The sequence below is a fragment of the Chondrus crispus genome, genomic scaffold (genome assembly GCF_000350225.1).
Source record: "Chondrus crispus Stackhouse genomic scaffold, scaffold_172, whole genome shotgun sequence".
NCBI lineage: Eukaryota > Rhodophyta > Florideophyceae > Gigartinales > Gigartinaceae > Chondrus > Chondrus crispus.
In genome coordinates, this window is record NW_005179041.1 from 159,705 (window position 1) to 171,642 (window position 11,938).

Sequence of the window (11,938 nt, forward strand, 5' to 3'; positions counted from 1 at the left end):
CCCCCCCCCCCCCCCCCCCCATGCGCTTCTACTCACGAAGCAGGGCGAGTCCAGTCCGTCGTGATGCATGCCCATATACAGTACAGTATGTCCTGTACTATGCAGTCGCATTCTCTTGGATTCAAACAAGCCCTTCAAATGCACCCTAAACAAAATTTTAATTGCAAATTGTTGGACACTAAGCTCCTGTTAGATATATTCTGGTAACCCAAATGAGTGTGGTCATTACACCAATCGATCAAGCAAGACGGGAATGCTGGGAATGATTTGAAAGCAGAGGTAACCGTAGATCAGTCTTTGTGAAAAGCACAAACTGCCTCGAACTGTCTTTCAAGTCTTCGATTTGTAACTGTTTGGCAATGTAGAGATGTCCGAGTGGCACGATATCGGAGCAACAAACATGTTTGCCGATAGATGCGTTTAAAAGCGTAGAGCTATCGAGAGAGTAAAAGAGCGGACGCCGGCGTGTGTTGTTTGAAGATGTAGGCGTCTTCAGAACGGCAGCACCAGCCAACGTCATAGTCTGTTTCCTAAGCGTCGCTAGTAAAGCGATTTCAACTCGACGCGAACATACTGTTCTCGTGCAAGGCGGGAGACTCTACCAACTATGGTCTCGTTTGATTAACTCGACGCAGACTAGTCCCCTGCATGAGACAGATTGGATTCGCCATTCGGAGTCGAAAACATACAACATCTTTGCTTGCAATTTCAAATGGATTTGTGACGTGTCTGTGGAGTTTGAGACAGGCGGTCCTAAGAGGCATTCATCGAAGATGACTCGCCAAAGGCGCCGACGCGGGGACGGTGACAGCAACAAGCGTGGGACGCGTGATGTTCCTCACTGAGTCGCGCAAGAGGACATTCCATTGCGGAGTCTTCTCGCCGGCAAACTTGCACTGCGCTCGCTCTTCCTTGTCCGCTTCCTGAGCATTGATAATCATCTTGCGCGGCCGTTCTATAATTAATCAAGCGCTTCACATTACTCTCGTTCAGGGCAGCCGCACAAAAAGATCCCTGTAAAGTATCAAATGGCGCAAAATGAAAACAGAAAAGCGCAAAAAAGAACTACTTCGGGGGGAAGTTTGGGCTTGTTGGAAGAATTACAGAACAGCTTTATGAACGCCAAGTCTGGATCACACGTTGCCTTGGATCTAGACCACCAGTGGTGGGCGCGTGCCTCTGTGGAACGACTCGAGACTACGACCTTTCCCCACCGTCACCGACACGAGCAAGTTCCGTAGCAGAATGAATTGGCCCTCTTTCCTGCGAAAGCTACCAGACGTGCATTGAAAGGGCGTTCCATGAGTCTCTTTTGTAATCGCAGTCAACGTCACATCTGGACATAGGATGTAACTTTACAAAATATGTGACGTCGACAGCGAAGCGCAAGTCTGGCAGTATGTACTACTGTACAGTACTGTACTTTAGCCAGACTTGCCCTTTTTCGGTTCTCGGGAAATAAAATTTCGACTTGCACAAGGACCCTGCCCCACAATTTGTGCAGTCTCTTGGGACATTACAGTCATTGGATGGACAGTCGAAAGACACGAGTGCTTGTGCGGCACTTCTTGAGACTCGATATCAGAGCGACACAGGGCCTCGATAATGATCGTCCATGTGGGCATTGCTGTCGATGCCTAGCCACGTGTAACATGCATGCAAGCAGAGATCGATGGCCTTGATGTTCATGTGTACACGCGAACATGACAGTGCTTGGAAATTTTAACAGAAAAAACTGGGCAACACGCGATTCTGTGCTTGTGTTGGACTACACTGTAGTCACTACAGCATGTAGTCCAGGCAGAAGGCAGCATGGTTTATTTGTGGATCAGATCAGCACATGAATGGATCTCCTTATTGATCCATGATGAGCTGGTGCCAGCAATACACCATGCTTGGTATGAGTGTGGGGTGTAACACGTATGGTGACATTGTTGCGCCTACTCGACTATGACGTACACGTGGATTTCCAGCGAGAACAGCGCTGCAGCACTCGTACTGTTGGTTGTCCGTGCGTGCTCTCAGCCCTGACATATACAGATATACAGATTTACATGGGAGAATTATTGCCAAGTAGAACGGCCCTCAGCTGGTGCAGCCCTAAGCTGCCAGCAGCTGCAGCTTAGGGCTGCTCGTGTCGCGGCAGGATGATGTGCTCCTCGGAGCACATCGATAGAGCACACGATAAAGGCCTCCTTGGACGAGGAGGCCTTTATCGCTCGTCGCACACCATCCGTACACACCTACAGTCTTCGTTGTTGTACCACATGCTGCCGTACAGTACCTATCGGGATCTTTGGTGCTCAGTCCAGCACTTGACCAGCGACGTCAGGGAGTTGAAGAGGTCAGGGGGAAACAAGCAAATGGAAGACCGTTTAGTCGCGTTTATTTACTTGGTCGCCGCGTAGCCTCTCTGACCAAGTCCACGATCCTATCGTGCTCGCCCCTCCGTCAGCCGCGCCCCCCGCTGTAGCTCGGCCTACAAGACGACGGACGGCCTCAGCCGGTGTCCAGCGACATGTGCACCGCCCACCGATGTACTGTAAGCAGGTTCGCCCAAAAGCTTTGCCAAAAAGTGTTTACAGTACGTTGTTCATTGTTGTGAACGATACTGTACAGATAGAACACGTACGCCTACGTGTACAGCACCGCCGCCGTGCCCCTGACGTTACTGTGCGCAGTCCCTACCGAGCTGGCTCCCTCCTCACCGCTCGGTGAATCGCAGGAGCGGCAGAGATCGCCGATGCCGACAACCTGCGAGCCCACGCTCGAATAATACGAGCTGCACGCTCATCCTGGAAGCTAATGCTGACCTCCCTCGCCTTGATTGGGATTTCGTACCTCTCGCTTTCGACACTCTCGGCGCCCCGAGCGCCCTCACCACGTCTGTACTTGAGCATCTACCTCGTCAGATTGCGAATCGCACGGGCACTTGAGGGGCGTTCCTAGCGAAGAGTTCGCCGTGCCAGCACCCGAGCACCCTGAAACTTGGCATGATTGTATTGGTTGAAAAAATTATTGGAAATGCTTTTACTCCCGTTCAACTTTTTGGTTTGGAACGGCCAAGTCTCGTCTCTCCCGGCGCCTTTGTTACACGATATGGCCAGCGTTGCATCTGCTACCCTCGCCCATATGCCTTATCATGGCTCGGCCCTATCATGTCCCACTCAAATGTGAACCTTTAAAGCCCGTCTTGGGGTACACCTGTGAAAATGTCTATCAATTTAATCTCAAGAGGCCTGACCACGCGAGTGGGTCACGCGGTGAGAGCCCAACTTGCCTTTGTTTAGGGTTAGATTTATGTAGTATATAAGGAACGGACCTAGGCGACTAGCGCGTGGGTCTGACCGGGAGGCAGGTTTGAACAGACTTGTCTACGCAGAATCCTTCTCGAACAGCGCTTCAATTACCCAAAGGTTCGGTTGGGTTCGAAGAGCCGGTCGTAGGCTCTTCTAGACATTTGATAAACTGTTTAAACTATTCTCTTTAATTTTTCTGGCACAATTCCCACTTTGATCGATCGCGTTTTTTCCTTACGTTTTTTTTAGACCATTCCATTGGCCAGGCGGCGATCCGCCCCCACTCCTTCGGAGCACCTCGCGTAGCTCCATCCCCCAGCTCGTGTGTTCCTCGGCGCTCGCTGTCTGCCCTTTCGCCGCTCGCTCGCTACTGCTTTTACTGCTCGCCGGCCACTGCCGTCGCCGTCGCTCGCTCGCCACTGCCCTCGCCGCCGCTCGCTCGGTGCTACCTTTATCGCCACTCGCTCGGTGCTGCCTTTGTCGCTGCCCGCTCGCCGCTGCCTCACCGCCGCTACCCGCCGCTCCCGCCGTTGACGGGCCTGCGCTGCCGCTGCGCTCCGCCGCTCCCCCTGCTGTCCGAGCTGCGACGCCGCTGCGCCCCCGTCGCTGCGCCGCTCCGGCTATTGCTTGGCCTGCGCCGCCGCGGCCCCGCTGCCACGCCGTACATTGTGCTGTCCAACCTGAGCAGCCGCTGCTACTGCCCGCCGCGCCGGCCGGTCTCGCTGCTAGTTGGTCGGCGCCGCCGCTGCCCCGCCGCCGCGCCGCGCCCGCCGCCGGCTGTTACCGCTCTCGCCGCCGCGCCGTCGGCTGCTCTCGCTCTCGCCGCCGCGCAGTCGGCTGCTCCCTCTCTCGCTGTCACGCCACTGGCTGCTGCCGCACTCGCCGCCCCGTCGCCGGCCACTGCATCGCCGCCTGCTGCTGCCACCTTCGCCACCGGGCCGTTGCTCGCCGCTGCATCGCCGCCTGCTGCCGTCATTCGCAGGCAGTTGTTTGTTTTTGGGGTTTTGTACTTTCGGCGGAATTGTTTTTTGGATCTCAAAGGAAAGGAGTGAAGGTTTCGGTTGTTGTGGCTGTTTGGACGCTAGGAACGTGGAAGAGAGCCCTGTTTTGCCTGAGAGCGGTTGATCCGGGGTATATATCCCGGTGACGCGAGGCTGGCAACTCGAACCGCGAGGAGACCCTCTCCGGCAGGGAACCCCACCGGTTCTTCAGGGTAGATAGCGGTGTCGGCTTTCGGGCCTGGTGTTTCCGGGCGTGGTGATCCTCCGGGGTGTTGTGCGCTGGGTAGACAGGGACCTCATCTGCTGGACTAGCCGTCGCGCAAGTGCCCTGCAAGAAACCAGACACCCATTAAGGCCTGTGTACTGGCTGGTGTGGACGTTTCGTAAGGACCAAAGCTCCTATTCCCTGAACGCAGCAGTAGGCAGATAGCTGAAGTCGTCTCCTGACCCGTACAGTATACGGGCGCCGTAGGTCGTACCTCTTCCTCCCGCTGGAGCAGCGGGCGCCGACGGTCGGACCCTGACAAGGTCAACCGATCATAGATCGACTCAGTGCTGATTCTTTGCCCTTGTTCTTAACGGAACTATTAACGAAATCCTGATTAGTTACCCTGCGATCCGCAACATGCCCCCGCCCCCTCCCACGAGGGAGCAGGTTCTTCTGAGAGCGGACAGCATTCCGACTCGTCACCACCCGAACCCCTGGTTACATTCATGAAAGGCATAACGAACGACGCGTTGGGTGCACTTACGAGTGCCCAGAAAGGCTTCATCTCCTCAATTCGGTTCCTAGAAACAACTCCGGAGCTAACTGGGACCCAACTAAAGCGCACTATCGCTGACATGTTCCCGCCGGCTTCGCTTTTCCAACAAGAAATATGCGACCTCCCTGCAATTCATATTGAGTTGCGCAACTTCTTGGATAGTAGAGGAGGGAATTTGGAGCAACACTCATCTCACCGTGTTGTAATGACCCTAGCTCATGGCCTTTACGAAGAACCGGAAGACACTCAGGCGGCCATTGACATGGCACGAGAAATCGTTGCTGCCGGCCGTCGGTCCCGCGCGAACACTCCCGGTTCGAACAGAAGAGGCATGAGCCAGCCTACTTCACAGTTGACTCAAGTGACCCCTCCGAATCACACTTTCCCGTAAAAGGTTGCGCACAATGTAGCCATGAGACTAAAAGACAAAGATAAAAAGTTTTCTGGCGATCTAGGGGAGTCCTGGATGGAGTACGTCGACGATTACCTCCAGGTTTGTCGAGACTATTCCCTTTCTCCGCTGCAAAAGCTACAGTACCTCCACAATCTACTTCGAGGAGACGCGAAGAGGTATTACCTCGACAAGGTAGATAGTTACGCTACCAGTTTCCAGCAGGCCACACAAATGCTCGAGAATGAGTACAATTCTGCAGTACGTCAAACTCGAGTTAAGAACTACCTGAACACGCTGCGAATTACTTCCTTTGTTTCTCAAGGGACAGAGATGTCTGCCGCGCTTGCAAGGGTCTACAAGTCTATTATCCAGCTATTGAGACAGGCTCCAAGATCCCACCAAGGAGACGCCCACAAAGTGGAATTCCTTCGAAACGCAGTAATAGCGACGCTATGGTCGAGCGAACCGTACAGCAGAGTTCTGACTCATAATCTTACATTCCAACAGCTCTATGCAGAGCTCGAGGCTGCCCTGCAGCTAGAGAAGGAGTCCAAACTCGCGATCTTACAAGACCGCGCACAGTTAGGTGAAAGGACGCATTCTTCCGACGACAATGCCGGAATAATGTACACGGGGCAAGGAAGGTACTACAGCAGCCCTTCTTCGTCCCGTTACCAAAGAAGGAGTACGCCTTTCCGAAGCTCTCCCACCGGCCAAAGCGCGAACAACCGAGTCGCAAAGGCCGGAAGCTTTAACCCTCTATCGGTCTCCGGATTTTTCAACTGCGGAGGTACGCATCTTTTGAAGGACTGCACGCTCCCGTTGAACACGTCCATGGCAGCTGCACGCAAAATGGAGCACTATGCGAAGAAGGCCGCCACAAAACCAATTGCGTTACACCACGTTCTCGCGGACCTATGTCAGCAACTTGATTGCGAAGCAAAGGAGGACTGCGAGGAAGAAGCAGAGGCGAGTGACCCGCGAATATTTGAAAGTATCCTAAAAATGGAACACCCAAGCTCAGAGGAAGACAATCCGCATCAGCATCATGATGAATCTTCAGCCGAAAGTATAAACCACGTATACGTCACTGGAAAGTCATGCGACATACCTTCATCAGATACTTTCCAAGGGGTTTGCATCGATTCCGCAGCCCATAAATCGGTTATAAGAGCTTCCCAAGCACGCGCATACTGCAGCTTGTTTGATGTTCCCTTTCAGCCCTTCTCAACGAGGAGAAGAAATGTCTTCAGTTTCGGGACACACAAACACCTTGGACTAGGTCTTCTCAACATGCGAGTACCAATTACGTCGAGTCACTTCCTCCCTATCACGGTCGATGTCGTCGATGCGGACGTACCTTTCCTGTTAGGCTTTGACAACATGGAATTGTACAAGATTGTGCTCGACACAGATAAGTGCGTACTGTCTTCAAGGTTACAAGGATGGGACGCGCCCGTTAAGAAAAAGCTAGGACACCTGTACTATGAATGGGGCACCCAAATACTCTTCACTGAAACCGACCTCATGAAAGTGCACAGGCATTTCCACCATCCGGATTCTGAAAGGCTCTACTCGGTCATGAAAAGGGCCGACCCCGAAAAAACCTCCCCTCAGGTCTTGACCGACTTAAAGCGCATCAGCGCGGCATGTGACCTCTGCCAAAGACTCTCACATGCACCGCACCGGTTCCAGGTGGCACTCCCAGACGGAGAAGTCGTCTTCAATAAGACTGTCTGCCTGGACCTCATGTACCTTGACAATGCAGCTGTTCTAGACGTGGTAGACAAAGACACCAAATTCTCCGCGGCTTCTTTCCTATCCAATGAGACGGATAACGAAACTTTGAACACGTTCATGCGCATATGGGTCTGCACATATATTGGATTCCCAAACATTATGGCCACTGATCGAGGCCCTCAATTCAAGTGCAACCGGTGGAACATCCTGCTCAACCTAGCAGGGATTACGCACCACCCCTCTGGTGTTCAAAGTCATAACGCATTGGGAGTCGGCGAGCGTTACCATTCCTTTCTACGGGGAATATACGGCAAGGCTCGACAGCAACACCCTCAGCTGGAGAATGAACACATACTCGCCCTTTCCGTCAAGGCTATGAACGATACCGCTGCGTACCACGGTCTTTTACCTACTCTACTCGTGTTTGGAGCCATGCCACGGATTCTAGTGACCCCTATGGACCTCCCAGCGCAAGTAGATCGAATGAAAGCGATGGTTTTGGCTCGAAAGGAAATGACTCTGGTCATTACAAAGGAGAGGGTCACAAGGGCTTTGCGCGCGAATGTACCGTCAACAGCTCAATCCGATATACCCATCGGCTCACGTGTCCTGATATTCGGGGAGAAACCTCAGAATAAGTGGATTGGGCCGTACAGGGTTTTGGACGTAAACGATGAGTGCCTTTTCATAGACTTGGATGGTACCGACTACCAAGTGTCCATAGACAAGTTGAAAGCTTGCGAATTCCCCCCCGCCAGTCAGTACAATTGGAGCCACACCTGATCTCAAGAATACCTCAAATCCTGTTGCGGAGCCTCCGCCGCAAAGTGATGTCCTGGACGATTTGGAAACCATATTAACTAGGATCCGTGCGAATCCACAAAGCTCTCAGTTAGTATTGACACCTCTACAAAGTACGCCCCCTCCTCTGCAAACCGCAGTACCCATTGGGGCGACACCAGACCTCGACGTTTTCATGACTGAAGTCATCGAACAAACGGACGGAAGAGCAAAATCAGAGGAATTCGCCAAAGCCATGAGAAAGGAGGTTGTTGGACCTGAGAAAAGGAATACTTGGAAGGTAATTCTGAAGGGAACTCTACCCCCCGGCCCGAATATTTTAGGGGGGCGGTTTGTGCGTGCCCTCAAGAACGCAGGTACGGATGGTGAACTCGCAAAAGCCCGTTATGTGGCGCAAGGTCATCGTGATATGGATAAATCATACATGGTCCATAACATCACGAACTTACGCCAAAGTTCAACAAGAATAATAGTTTCGGTCGCCGCTATCAAAAAGTTTCGTATCTTTTCACACGGCGTCACCCAAGCTTACTTTCAAAGTGAGGAGAAGCTTACCCGCAAGGTGTTCCTGCTCCAAAAAAGGAAGGATATGGAGGATTTTGGGTTGGCTCAGAACGAGATTCTAGAATTGCTTAGGCCAATATACGGTATGACCGACGCAGGTGACTACTGCGGAGTCACCGTTGATCACCACGCCATAGATGACCTTGGACTTGTGCCCTTACTGGGCGACCCGTCGCTATACATCAAACGCAACGATGAGGACATTCACGGACTTTTAGGAATGTGTGTGGACGACGGGTGCCTAGCAGGGAACAAAGTGATGCTGGAACTTACGGAGCTAACGCTTCAGAAGTTCGAATCAAGGCCACGAGAATGGGACAACTTCGAGTTCTTTGGAACGACTATCTCCACAATGAACAACGGACATTTTGTGATATCCTAAAAAGCCTATATAAAACGGCTAAAGCCGTTACCGCTTGACGCATCATTGTAACGATTCCGATCGTACAGAGCCACACTCGCTTCAAGCGAGTGTGGCCTTGTGTATCCAACCCAAATTGGGTTGGATTCACAAGGCCCGACGCATTATGTGCCATCAAGAAAGCAGCACAGGTGACTGAAAGTACATTTGGGGTGGAAAAGGTCAAGGCATTCAACACTACGATCACGTTCTTACAGAAAACCCCTGAAAGGTGCCTCCAATTTCCCCCTTCGACAAGAAGACGCTTCATCTGAAGGTATATGCAGATGCTTCATTTGCTGGAAATGATGATTTGTCATCACAACTCGGGTTCATCATCCTTCTATGTGATGAGTCGAATCGCACGCATGTTTTAGATTACTCCAGTAGAATGTCCAAGCTTGTTGTAAGATCCATTCTTGGTGGAGAAGTGTACGCTTTCGCTGACGGTTTCGACAGAGCATATATTTTACGCCATGACCTCCAAGTGATATTTAATGTTGTATAAACCCGTGCCACTGTAGTATCCTTTTCGCGCTACTCGTGTACACGTGTATCTAGATAACTCAAGTACCCCGACGTACAGTACCTAGCCCATTTACACCAGCCTTGCTCGCTTTCGACACGCGCACACGTGGACCTACTACCGCTCTTGTACAAGTGTATATTATGACGCAACCTCGTGAGCACTAGCCGTTACATCTCGACCGCGACCTAGTACAGTATATAGCGTCGTTGGCGCTTGAGCCGGGTGGGTTTGGGGACAAGCAACCAAGGACCAAGGACGCGACTCTCGTTCTTGGATTTGCGCCGTACTAACTAACTTCTTCTCGTTCACGTTCTCTCGTTCTCCTCGCTCGCGCCCTAGGACTCTCGTGGCCACGTTGCGTGTTGCCTCCCCGCTCGCGCGCACGGTTCGCTGGCCGCGTATTAGCCCCGCTGTGTCGAGAGCACCCCGTCGTTCGCTTCTAGTTTCCGTGGTTCGAGAGCACACCCGGGTTCTACAGTCGCCCGAAAGCCTCTACCACTTCCCCCTAGCTACCTAGTACACGACCCCACGAACGACCCGTGTTTTAGCACGTGACCACGTTTCGCGTTCTACTACATTTAAGAAGAATTTTCCACTTCATATGTTCACGGATTCTCTACAAATGTTTGACGTCATCACGAAAGGGTCATCAACGACAGAAAAACGGCTGATGATTGACATTTCATCTGCGCGTCAATGCTACAAGCGAGAAGAAATATCTCACGTCGGTCTTGTATCGTCTGAGAACCACGTGGCCGATAGGTTGAAAAAATAAAGTCTCAATAACGCTTTGCAGAAGCTTCTCGATACTGGTTACGACCTGAACACCGTGCTAAAATAGATTGTCCAGACTCCGGCAAGTTCTACTTCTGGAAAAATGGCAGTGCGAAATTGCCTATCATTTTAATCTCAAGAGGCCTGACCACGCGAATGGATCACGCGGTGAGAGCCTAACTTGCGTTTTTATGGGTTAGATTTATGTAGTATATAAGGAACAGACCTAGGCGACTAGCGCGTGGGTCTGACCAGGAGGCAGGTTTGAACAGACGTGTCTACGCAGAATCCTTCTCGAACAGCGCTTCGATTACCCGGAGGTTCGGTTGGGTTCGAAGAGCCGGTCGTAGGCTCTTCTAGACATTTAATAAACTGTTTAAACTATTCTCTTTAATTTTTCTGGGACAATTCCCACAACACCATCGGCTCCCCCTGAAAGTTGGAAAAATAAAAGTAATTTATGTACACATCGTCAGGTCTCACGACCGGGAGACCAGAACAAAGTGTCGTCTCTGCATGTCAGTGAAGAGCGAAAAGTCCCACTGTGCCGAAGTTATTTTTCTCCATGGTCTGTACTGTAAATGCTAACTACACCTGAATCATTGCAGTTGACTACAGTACAGTACCGTCCTTCCGGTAGCAGTTTAAAGTTTAAACTGCTACCGGAAGGACGGTACTGTGAGAAGGGTACTGTAGAAGGTTTAAAGTTTAAACCTTCTACAGTACCCTTCTCAGTGGCTCAATGTGGGACGCATGAGAAGTTATGATAAATATGCGAATGCAGTGCGTATTCGAAGAAAATTGCCTTTATTTGGACGGGAGAATTGGTCTCCAAAGTGTGCCACGGTCAAAGTGGGACGACGAGAAATTTCATGTGTTGCACGCTTCATCTGTAATGGGAGAGACCCAACAAAGCCGACGCTGCCGTGTGCTTGCGGGTCCTCAACAACTCGCCTTCCTCAACCTGCATCCGCTGTTTTCGGGCTCTTGGCCATTGCGAAATTGGCAAGTCGTCGCAAACTATGTCTTCGAGAGGCGACACCGCAGACTGCGCCTTTCAGACGTTTCTGAGAGTCAATTTTTTTTTGTTTGCAGTATCATTCTCTACATTAAACTCCTGAATGTGATAAACGTTGGGTACGGGCGCTTTTGGAGGATTCCGCTCCTCCAAACGAGCACGAACGGACTGCAAATTGCCAACCGTCGCTGCGTTTCCTGTTGCGAGGAATTTTCTATTAGATTTCTTAGGTGTGGGGTTCTTTGACAGGCATATATTCTTTCTCAGAATGTTGCGCAACACATAATCATTATTGGGAGCGACGGAAACCTCTGCAAAAGCATGAGCAGAAAACTGACCGTTTGTAAGAGCATGTGAATATGTTTCATCAAAAGAATATATTTAATTCGTTGCGAAATAGTTTAGCAAAATCATATGCGCGAAACTATGCGGCGCGGCATTATAATTTTGGTGTCACAATTTGAGCCTTGTCACAATTTGAGCCTTGTCACAGATTGAGCCTGTGAGAAGGGTATCGCCTACAGCACGGGAACCGGTCGTTGCACAAGGAGCAATCTCCGAACCTTAAGTCGTCCAGGATCGTATGCTCCAGACTCGGCGAGTCGTGTAGTCTATCTCACTCCTCCATTTGCTTGTCACGGATTGCTCACAACG